This window comes from Geotrypetes seraphini, chromosome 5, assembly GCF_902459505.1.
Source record: "Geotrypetes seraphini chromosome 5, aGeoSer1.1, whole genome shotgun sequence".
Taxonomy (NCBI): domain Eukaryota; kingdom Metazoa; phylum Chordata; class Amphibia; order Gymnophiona; family Dermophiidae; genus Geotrypetes; species Geotrypetes seraphini.
In genome coordinates, this window is record NC_047088.1 from 90,261,106 (window position 1) to 90,273,583 (window position 12,478).

General features: G+C 40.7%; 1 protein-coding gene across 1 annotated transcript in view; it reads right to left on the reverse strand.

Moving 5' to 3' along the window:
* LOC117360807 (zinc finger protein 883-like) overlaps positions 1-12,478 on the reverse strand; it is an 86,103-nt gene that overhangs the window by 35,387 nt on the left and 38,238 nt on the right. The gene's annotated exons all lie outside the window — the stretch shown is intronic.

The window sequence follows — 12,478 nt, forward strand, 5'->3', positions numbered from 1 at the left end:
CTTTTGAAAAATTAAAATCAATAATTAAGTACCAACTCTGAGAAAAAAAAAGAAAGTAGGTGAAAGGGGGAGGAAGAGAAATTAGATCCAAAATTACTCCCCCTTTTACAAAGCTGCATTAGGCTTTTTTATTGCTGGCCAAGGTGGTATTAGCTCCGATGCTCATAGGAACACAGCTTATTTAAAATGTAATTGAATAAGGTTTTGTCTATTATTCAGTATTTTACCTAATCCAGCTTATCTTTCAGACTTATCAAGGCTGCACATCTTTAGATTTTATGCAATATATTGAATGCCAAACCACAGGAACACCCTAAAGCACACAAGCCCTCGAAATCACTAGTGTAGTCCACAGTCCAGAGAAAATTGCAAGGGATACAGATGTGTTTTTATTTGGCATCCCTAAACCAGCTGATCCTTGATACTCTAGTCTATACTGTATAGTAAGACCATGATTTAAAAAGCCTCATTGACTTTTGTAATGGAAGTATCAAAGCTAAGTGATTATAGCTGATTAAATATCAGAAGATACAATTGACAGAACTGTGACAATAATCCTGTTTCCAAGTTTATGTCTAACTTTGATTTACCTTCCATCAACATTGCCATCTGAGTGGTTTACAACTTAAAATCATAGAAAAGAATACATCATTATATAAAAGGATAGTTATAAAAATAATAATTTCATAGATGGCCATCTGCCACCCAGCCAATTTCAGACTTTGAAGTAGGCATCAGTTATTCAGTATATGAGTAAGAGATCTGAAAAAAAAAAATTTTTTTAAACTACATTTAAAATTTGTAAGCAAATTTTTTTTGTGTGAATATCATTCCATAAATAAGGAGCCACAACTGAAAAAAATTGCAGAATGCATACGTCCCACGTGGACTAGGTGGATTGACGGAACAATAAGCAAATCTAGCTGCGAGGATTTAAGCAGTTGAGGTGAAGTATAAGGCGCTAAATACTGGTTTAAAAATTATGTGTTCCAGTAAGCTGAAGCTTAAAAAAACAACAGCAAAATCATATAAGAAAGTCTTGCTGATACTGATAACCAATGTTCTTGCTTTACGGTTCAAACAATTTTATTGATGCAAACAACAGAGTAAGCAAAACAATGGCATAGAAGGGTTCACAGCAACAAACAATGAAGCATCTTCCTCAACACTATAACAAGCATCAACAGTTAAGGATTAACATCAACAGACTCCCCCCTCCCCCCGCCAATTCTGCTCATGGCAAGCGAGGCCAGAGTCGGTGGAATGGCACCTTGAGGCCCTGGACTCTTATGAGCTCCGAAGAAGGCCACTCCACCTCCCTCCACCCAGTCATCCCTAGTGATTATACTGTAACTAAGTGCCAGAACCCAACGGAACACCCCCAATGTTCTTGCTTTAATAGGGGAGTAGTATGATCTTGAGGAGCAGCACCCAATAGTATATAACAGCAGTGTTCTGAATTAGCTGTAAGTACTTAAGAACACCAAATAAAAGTGAATTACAGCAATCCAAGTTCTCATCACAAAGGAATGAAGAAGCTTACGTATAGCATCCTGTGTCAAAAGAGAGTGAATTGAATGTAATTGTTTTAATCTAAAAAAAAAAAGTTCTGAACCAGAGGTGAAATATGAGACTGAATATTTAAAGAACTGTCAAATTGTACTCCCAAGTATTCTTAGTAATGTAACAATTTCTAGCCAAGAACTATCCATAGTAAATGGGACTGACGCTAACGGGTGGAAAATTACCCAAATAGCAATGCTTTAGATTTAATTATATTCAGGTTCAGCTTGTGATTGTTTAACCATTGTGCAATTTGATCCATTTTGTGATTCAAAATAATCAAAGTATAGATGTAGAGGAAGAAATATCAGTGACACTCAAAATCTGAATGTCGTTTGCATGAACAAAAGTAATTAATCCTAAAGATTGAACATCAACAATGGAGAGAGAAAAATATTTAAAAGCATAGGCACCAGTATGGAGCCCTGTGGAACCCCACAAGAAACAGGTAAAGACCATCCTTCCAAGAAAATACATATGGACGTGAAGAAAGATGTGATTGAAACCAGACCAATACAATTTGTGTCAATCATATGATAGATAATTTTGCCAATAGGAGTTCACGGTCAACCAAATCAATTGCATAGGATAAATTCAGAGAAATAAGGATCACTGACTTATCCTGGTCAATATGGGTCCTAATAAAAGTAATAACACCTACCAATGTCAGCTCAGTTGAATAATTCTTATGATACCTTATTTGGGGAGAATGAAGTATATTCAAACTTTTCCAAAAGTTGATCAAAAAATGATTTTATGTAACTTTGGCTACTGAAAAATTCTTAGCCCAACCAACAAAGTTGGGGCAGTCTCCATCAAGGGCTATACACTTACTCCAGCAATTTTCCACTTTTTGTGTTCTGTATTTTTCCGATGGAATGAAAAAAAGTGGAAAATCGCTGGACTAAGTGTTTAGCCCTTGATGGAGACTGCCCCAACTTTGTTGGTTGGGCTGAGAACTTTTCAGCGGCCTCTTGTATGGACATTCTTATGAACTACCATTTAGAAACATTAGTGCTCCTTTTGACATATTTGGAGACATTTTTTGCTTTCAAATATGCAGGGAGGGGCTATGATGAAGTGAAGCTGCTTCAGTGTATTGAAGAAACTATGAGAGGTGGCTTTTTATATTAGCCCCTCTAATAAATGATATGGTATTGTATCACCCTCTAATAAATGATATGGTATTGATAATACACGGTGTGATAAAAAAAATATGGTGAATGCTGCTGTCAAGCGCCATCCAGTGGAAAGGCATGGATCTTCAGTATGGGAAACGGCGCGTCAAACCTTAGTAGGAGTATGTGATAAGTTTCAACTTGTTTGGTGCAGTCGGTTGGTTATGAGCTACAGTTGAGAGAAGGTATGCTTTAAACCATGGATCATGAACATGAAATTTTGTTTCAAACTGCAAAACAATGCTAAAGAAACACACAAAGGGCTCCTTTTACGAAGCCGCGTTAGCGGCTTTAGCGCGCGCAACTTTTAATCATGTGCTAACCCCTGCGTTAGCCTAAAAACTACTGCCTTCTCAAGAGGAGGCGGTAGCGGCTAGCGCAGCCGGCAGTTTAGCGTGCGCTATTATGCACGTTAAACCGTTAACGCGCCTTCGTAAAAGGATCTCAAAATGTTAAAATTAGTTTATGGTGATGTTGCGGTGACCATGAAGACGGTTTACAAGTGGTTTGAGCAATTTCATAATGGTTGTGGATCCGTTGAATATGAAGAGAGATTGGGACATTCTTCAACATCAAAAACTCAAGAGAATGTTGAAGGAGTAAGCAAAATGATTCAATCAAACAGATGATTGGCTGTCAGGGAAATTTCTGAGGATCTGAACATCTGTTATGGTTCTGTTCAAAACATTTTAGCAACAGATTTGAATATGAGGCGAGTGAGTGTGACCTGAGAAATGGGCAAACAGTTTCATCCCCCATCCTGACAATGCTCCATGTCGCACATCGCTTCTAGTATGGTAATTTATGTCAAAAACATTATGGTGTGTCCTCATCCAACTTATTCAGTGGATCTGGCACTGTGCGACTTCTGGTTCTTCCCCAAAGTTAAAATGATCATGAAACGTAAACATTTTGAATTAATTCAGTACAATGAGGCAGGCGCAACAGTCTTTACCTCTAGAGCGAGATTCCTCCTAATCATGAACATACAGTTCTCCTTTGGATGCAATAACATAGCCTATGTGCATGACTGTTTCTAATACAAGCTGTATATTGCATGCCTCGTGCATTTTTACTTGTAACAAGAAGTGCTTTTTCACATTCATTGTCCACAGGTTTGCTTCTAACATTTCTGTGCATAGAACCTGAAAACTTTGCACATAGGCACTTTGCTTGAGTGTTGGCCCTACACTCTTTTCCTGCATATGTCACATATTTTGTCTTTAAGCCCGTTACATTAACGGGTGCTAGAATAGATGTGTGTGTCTGTCTTTCTTTTTTTCTGTCTCTCTCTTTCCTCGGCTGTCTACCACCACCCCTTGCCTGCTCCCCCTGTCCTGCAGCAGCCCTTCTCCCTTTGTTTTACCTCTCCCCTGGGAGGAGGACCGGCGGCTGATGAGGCTGCGGCCACCAGGAGACTGCGCTCGGCTGCCCAGGAACCCTGTTCCACTCTTGGTGCACCTGAGTGGTGGCAGAGCCGGGTCCACGTGCCTCCGGGTCCACGTGCACGGCCCGCACAGCACACTCCAAGGAGGGGAGCAGAAGGAACGACCCGATCACCTCATCTGGCACAACCTGCACCTGCGAGCCCCACTCTGCTTCCCCACAGGGGACGTGCTGCAGAGCATCACTGACTCTTGCTTTCGGGGGGCTGCCACAAGCCGCTCCAAGCCTCAAGCTGTGTCATTCCTTGGCCATATTCTATTTGCAGCGCGTGGGTCACACGCCACAAATAGAATACGGCCACGGAAGGACACAGCACGCTGTCAGGAATCACAGTCTCCTAAGCGTGCATGCGCGCTTAGGGTTTTATTATAGTTTCAAGTTTAATAAAATTTTGATTAATCGCTTAATCTTGATTCTAAGCGATGTACATAATAAAAAATACAGTGTTGGGGAAACAAAACAATGCATGACAAAAACGAAGTCCTACGGGACTATTAACAAACTTGACAAAACTAAAAACAGGAGGGAAAAGAAAAGGAACTACAAGTTATTTAACAGAAAGCGAGACATTCAGGGAAAAAACATGGGGGGGGGGTGAAGTTAAAAAGCTTCAATAAAATAATAGAGTCAGATTAAAAATTGACTGGATAACTAATTTTCAAAGGCGTCTTTAAAAAGAAAACTCTTCAATTTACTCTTAAATTTTTCCAAATTGTATTTTTCCCTCAAGTAAGAACATAAGAACATAAGAAATTGCCTCCACTGGGTCAGACCAGAGGTCCATCGCGCCCAGCGGTCCGCTCCCGCGGCGGCCCATCAGGTCTATCACCTGTGAAGTGGTTCCTGACCATTTATATAACCTACCTCTGCTTCTATCTGTACCCCTCAATCCCCTTATCCTTCAGGAACTTATCCAAACCTTCCTTGAACCCCTGTAAATAGGAAGAGAATTCCAGGCTTGGGGAGCCGTAATAGAAAAAATAAATTGTCGCCTTGTATTAATAATTTTGAGGGAGGGAATCGTTAGCAAATGCTGTTCATTGGATCTCAACATTCTATTGGAAGTATATGGAATTAATAATTTATAGATGAAAGCGGGAATTTTATAAAGGATAATTGACTGCGTTGCCTCTAGTCTCAATCTTTTGCTTCATTGTTCTTCTGCTTAAAACGTAGACTCCACAAACCCTGCGATACATTACGTAATGATTGCAAAAAAACCAACCAGGTAGATACGATACAAGAAACAGGTTTAACCACGTTACTCACTTTTTCCTGCTCTGGGAAGGCCTTCCGAGGTCCATAAGAAGTCCGGAGTGATTCCTGCTCGGACAAATGAGAATCCCTCATCTAACACCCCTACCCCAACCCCCCCCACCCCGACACGGAAGACGTCTTAATCCTGCGAAGAACAACTGCAAGTAGGAACGCGAGAGACGACGAAAGAAAGTAAACGTTAATGGTTTTCCCCTCTCTGCCAGTAACACAGCCTTGGCGCTCGGTGCACGCACTGCAAGCTGTGTCCTTCCATGGCCATATTCTATTTGTGGTGCATGGCGCACTTGCTGCAAATAGAATACGGTCATGGAAGGACACAGCACGCTGTCAGTATTCACGGTCTCCTAAGTGCGCATGCTGAGTAACGTTACCATATGGCTTCAGAAAAAGGATGGATTGAGACATCCGGGTTTTACTTCCATTGAAACCCGGATGTCTCAATCCATCCTCCTTTTTCTTGAGCCATATGGTAACCCTAATACTGAGTCTCCCAGACTTACCCCCCTCTTCTATTAAACTGTGCTAGCAGTTTATAGCGCAGAGAGTCACGCTGAATGGCCCACGCGGTTCCTGACGCTCATAGGAACTCAGCGTCAGGAGCAGCGCAGGCCATTCAATGCGACTATGCTACAAACTGCTAGTGCAGTTTAATAGAAGAGGCCCTTAGTATGCGCAAAATGTTGTGTCCACTCATCTATTTTAAAAAAGTGAAGGGAAGGAGGGTTTATGATGTTACATAGTCCTTGGAAGAACCTTTCTCTGCTCATGCACTTTAGATTAAATTTGTCCTGTTCAGGCTCCTTCATGAATATGCTTCTCTCTAGGATCCACACTTTAATTCTCTGTCTTTACAATTTCCTGGCTCATCATGTTCTCTGTTAGACCCCTCCTAACAGCATCAGTCCATTATTTTTTTCTGTCCTGCTTGGGTTTTCCAATCCTACTCATTACTCTCTGCCTTTGTGGCCTAACCCTTATCCTTTTCATTCACTCTCCTAAGTCATGCCTTTTCTTTATATTCACACGCAGTCTACCAGCAGTTTCTTCTCATACTGATGCTTTCCCTTTCTGGAATGAGCTAATTGGGTCACTTTTCCTCCCTAACTCCCTCAGTACCCTTTATCTGTCTTCTCTAGAATTTGTTGCTGGGGGGTGTGGTAAAAGCAGTTAGCATAACTGGGTTTAAAAGCTGGACAAATTCCTGGAAGAAAAATCCATAAATCATTATTAAGGCAGACCTGAGGAAGCTTATCTCTGGAAGTAAGCAGCATGGAATCGTGTTACATTTTGGGAGTCTTCCAGGTGCTTTTGAGGTGGATTGGCCACTGCTGTAAACAGGATGCAAAGCTAAATGGACAAGATCTGACCCAAAATGGCAAGTCTTAAGTTCTTTGCATATGCTGACTGATTCTTGACTGATCTGTTCAAGTATGGTGTTGATGTATTTCACCATCTTTTGTTTATAGCATGTATGTGATCGTGAAGCCATCTGTATGGCACATGTATGAATGATTTCGTAGTTCGTTGGCAGGCTGTTCACTTGGTCTCTATCCTTGAAAGTGAAGCTGTAAAAAATTTCCCCTCCTGAGGAAGCTTTCCATCACGAAACTCGAGTCAGGGGGAGACGACTTGTGTTTCATGGCTTCAGGAGCTTTATTTTAAATACACCTTTGCACCAGCACTTACAAACAAATGCCTGCCCATGTTTTGCGACCTGCACCATTCCAGCCACAAGCATGCAGATAAGTATTTTGAAATATCTGCATGTATGTTAATCTTAATGGTGGTTGGACTATGTAAGTGCTATGATGATCTGATGGTCAGCCTATGTTTGGTTCACTTCACATGAATGTTTATAGGTTGTGGGTCTGAGCACTACATAAATATTTATAGATCTTATTGGAACTGTGATTATTTTATGAAGATATGTATGAATGATGCCATAATGAAGTGGAACACTTATGGTTATCGTGTAACTTTGAATCCCCTATTTATTATTCATCTAGTGCTATCATTGTACATGCTATTATGCAAGATAATCCTCAGGTATATAGTTTCAGGCTGTGAGGGGTAGAGAGGGACTGGGACTGGAGTTTCCAGGCTCACAAATCTGTGCTGAGTACTAGATTATAATGTCATAATAATAATAATAATAATTTATTTTCTTGTATACCGCCCCACCAATAGTTCTGGGTGGTTCACAACAGGAGAATACTGAGACATTTTAGCACATGATACAGTTTCATAGAACACACTATCTACGTACAATCTAAAATTATATAATAAAAGTAATACAGTTGTTAAAAACATTCAAGTACAATGTTAAAAATTATTTAAAAATTAAGAATAGAAACAAAAGACCTCATTTAAATATATCAAAATTAATATTCTTATTTGTCAAATAAATAGGTCTTTATTTGACAAATAAGATTTCCTAAATGTGAAGTAAGAATTATATTGAACAATCATCGGGAGTTCATCTTCCCAGCTTGATACTTCAAAGTCCTGTCTAAAAAGATCTTAAAACGACAGGTCTTTGGAGTAGGGAAGATGAACTTTCCAGAATTCTAGTTCCTTTTGTTGAATAAGAAAGTTTCAGATAGGGGAACAAATATGAGGGAGATAATCCAAAAAGCACCTTATAACAAATGCATCCGAACTTAAAAAGCACTCTGGCCCCAAAAGGCAACCAATGCAACTTGGTATAAAAAGGGCTAACATGATCATACTTTTTAAGATTAAAAATCAGGCGAACTGCAGCATTTTGCACCAACCAAAGTCTTAATATAATCTTTTTAGGTAACCCCAAATAAATTATATTACAATAGTCTAAAGTTGATAATACAATAGATTGAACCAGTAATCGAAAAGATTTGCTGTCAAAAAACTATGCGACAGTGGCCTAAATTTCTATCATAGAAAGCAGCCTGAAATGCTAGTGTATGTTCCAAGGATTTCTTGCTCTTACAATTCTGTAACTGCATTCAGGTCATCTATTAACTCTGTATTATTGTTGGAACTGTGCCTTATAGTAATAAAGGGCTGACTGAATCATTTGCTTCAACATTAGCCTTTCTCAAAATCCATAGCAGAAGATATAGTTGAAAATCTAGGGTTTGAAACTGAGAACTCTGTAGTATTAAATTAAGACTGATTTAAAGGCAATATTGAGATGAAATTGCTTTGAATGTGCCATAGAAATGATTAGTAACAGTAGCAGTGATAATGAAAAGGTAGATGTTTCTGGTATTTTTTTGCACTAGACTTATGGCAAGGATGTCTAGTCTTTAATGTAGACTCTCACCAGGATCACTCAAATTTCTAATCTTGGTTTATATTCGAGTCAATCCTTTTTCCTCATTTTATGGGGGGAAAAGGTCACCATGGTTTATATTAGGATTGGTTTATATTTGAGTATACTGTATGTAGTACTTTCACTTTTTAGGGGATTGGGAGATTAAGTGGAGGTCATGTTTTTATCTTTCCAGTGGTCATCTGGTCAGCATTGGCACCACTTTGGCACTTAGGGCCAGATTCTAAAAACGCTGCCTGAAGTTAGGCACCTAGATTAGTGTGCCTAACCAATCTAGGCGCCTACCTTAATTTTTTTTATTAGCTTAATTGACACTGTTACTGAGCAATAATGAACTCATAATTGGCAAAAATAAAAAATAATTGGGTAGTAGGCGCCTAGCCCAAGACGCCTACCAGAAAATGGGCTTGGATAAAGGGCAGATTGTGGGAGGATCTTGGGCGTGTTTTCTGTGTAGGCGCCTACAGTGGTCTTAGGCACTAGTATTTAGGTCAAGAAAATCCTGGCATTGATAGGGGTGCCTAAGTGCATTTTTTGCTTTGCTAGAGGCGATTCTATAAATGGCACCTAAATGAAGATTGACAGGTGCTTATCTTTTAGGCGCCGTTTATATAATCAGGGCCTTAGTCCTTACTGAAACAAGTATAGCCAAAAACATGCATATTTTTGCCCTGGGTGTTTTTATAATGTTCCATTATCGCAGAAAACTGTCCAGATTGTAAGACCGCCCTAGCCTCACCTAAAACACAACTCCAACACACGCCCTTGAAGTTTAGACAAACTCCATAGAAAAAAGGCTTAAAAATTAGTTTCATAAATAGCGATTTGGACATTTTTGCAAAATCATCCATCTTTTGCTTTGTGCCATTTTTCTTTTTTTTAAAGTGAGCCCCATAGTGCTTATCTGTCTGTTTATTATATGCTATCTGGGCAATTCTATAAATGGATGCCTAGTGCATGCTACCAATAAACAGCAGTGATACAAATGGAAGAATAGTCAAATGCAGGGGTGCCCAACACGTCAATCGCAATCTACTGGTCGATTGCAGAGGCAACGCGAGAATCTCCATAGCATCCAGTTTGCTCAGTCCTTCGTATTTTCATGCTTTTCCGGTAACGCCTCATTTCTGCTTCTCTCTGCTAACCAAATCGGGAAACACTGTCAGGCACGTGCAGTGGAAAGCCACTCAATTTGAAAAGAAGTTGGACACTATGGTAGGAGTCTGTTATTTTTGCACGGGAGTTAAGAGCTCAGAAGAGTGTCTGTTGCTCAGTATAGAGTGATTTTGTGGTACAATTGGTATGTTTCCGCGCTTGGGGAGAGATTCAAAAGAAGAATGTGAGCGAGTTAGGTGTTGAGGGAGAGGGGGTAGATGACGTACACGAGCGGCTATGATTGATATTACAGGGGAAAGGGGAAGACAAAGAGAGTGAGAAAGACCTGGAACAAAGGTGGGAGGACTCAAAATGTTAGAGAGAGGGAGAAACCTGAAACACAGGGGAGGCAGAAGAGAGGGGGCAGATGTTGGACTTGGGCGTGTATAGAGGGAAGAGAGAGAAAGAGACTGCAGAGAGGTGGAAAAATTCTAGACCAGGGAGGGAGGAAGGAAGGAGAGAGAGAGAGGTAGAGAAAGACTTGGAAGGAGAGAAAATGCTGGACATGGGGGGGGGTTGAGGTTGTTGTAAGCAGAAGAAAGACAGAGAGAGAGAGAGAGAGAGGCCTGGACCAAAGGGGAAAGACAGGAGGAAAATGCTGGACTATGGGAGTTGCAGACAGAAGAGACAGAGGGGGAGAGACCCTGAGGAAGAACAGAGGAGGGAGAGAGAGGGAGCCATTGCCAATAGGGGTGGAGGAGAGAGGAAGGAAAGTTGGACTCCTGGAGGGACAGAAAGAGATGTTGGTTGGGGAATGAAATGAAGTCTGGAGGAAAGGAAGCATGCAGGAGGCAGAAAGAAAGAAATATTGGATGCACAGTCAGACTCATGAAATCACCAGACAACAAAGGTAGGAAAAAATGATTTTATTTTCAATTTAGTGATTGAAATGTGTCAGTTTTGAGAATTTATAATCTGCTGTCTATATTTTGCACAATATTTGTCTATTTTTCTATAGTTGTTACTGAAGTGATATTGCATATTTTAAAGTCATCTGCCTTGACCTCTTTGAAAAATAAAACAAATATAAATGATAATTAACATTTTCTCTGCGTACAGTGTGCTTTATGTTTTTTTTTTAATTTTGTGGTTACCATTATGAATTAATAAGATTATATTGTGTGTACATGAAAAATTAATGGAAAAAATTGCATTAAAATTAAAACTATTATAATGGGGGTGGGGTCAGGGGTGGAGCTCGGGCTGGGGTACTCAGTTGGTATTTGTTAGCATTTTCATTGTTGGTAGATTATTTTGGTCATTTTAAAAGTAGCTCACAAGTTAAAAAAGTGTGGGCACCCCTGGTCTACTGAATTGTGCCATGGCCTGAGAACCTGGGGAGCTGGATTTGATTCCCATTACAGCTGCTTGTGACTGTGGGCAGGTTACTAAACCCTCCATTGCCAGAGGTACAAAATAAGTACCTGTATATAATATACAAACCACTTTAATTGCAACCATAGAAAGGCGGTATATCAAAACCCATCCCTTATCCTTATAAAAAAATACAGTAGAATCGCAGTTATCCAGCACCCATGGGGATTGGTAGATGCCAGATAACTGTAGTTTCTGGTTATTTGAGAGTTACTTTTAAAATAGTTTTGTCTCCCTTCCCACCTCACTCTCTTCTCTCTATCATCCCCCAACCCCACTTGTAGGTTCAGCATCAGTTCCTCCTTTCCCACCCTTCTTTCTGAGTCATTTTCCCTTCCCCCCCCTTTCATTGGTCCAGCATCCATCCATCTACCCTACCCTACCCTTCACCCTGCTGGACCCTCCCCTCCACACAAGTCTGGTGCACCTTCCCCCCAAGCAGCTGAACCTCCGCTGACTCTCCATTATTCCCTCTTATTCGAACCCCGCCAACCACAAGCCCTACATACCTCCCTCCAGAGCAGTGTTGGGCCGGCAGCACTCTAAACAGGCTGCTTCCAGGCCTTCTCTCGGGGCCTTCCATGTGCTGCATTACTAATGACATCATCAGTGATGCAGCAGAGGGAATTCCCTGACAGAAGGCCATGAAGCAGTCTGTTTAGAGTGCTGCCGGACCAATGCTGCTCTGGCGTAGGGTTTGCGGTCGGCGGGGTTCAGATGGATGGCGGGCCGAATTAAAAAACTAAACAGGATGGATATGGGCCATAGTTTTCCCTTGTCTGTTCTAGATGCATTAAACTACTCCTACCTATTAACAGAGCCTTTCCCACTCCCCTCCTTTCCATCCCCTCAAACAAGGCCTCCTCTCCAAGTTTCCCCATCTCTGTAAGTCGCCTAGGTATGAGCGACACACAAATGGAAGATTAGATTAGATTTATACAGTGTTATCTAATGCACACAGATTGGTGCACTTTGGCAAGCCTACCTACACTCTTAACTGACCTGGTATAAGTGATCACACCTAGTATATTTCCATAATGTTAAATGCTAGGATAAAGTACATGTGTTTGCAGTGCGCCTATCACCCATGCACAAAATGAAGTATATGTGCCTAGCTTGCAACCCTGCCTTTGAACTTCCTGTATCTTCCCCAGGATATGTTATCTGTAGT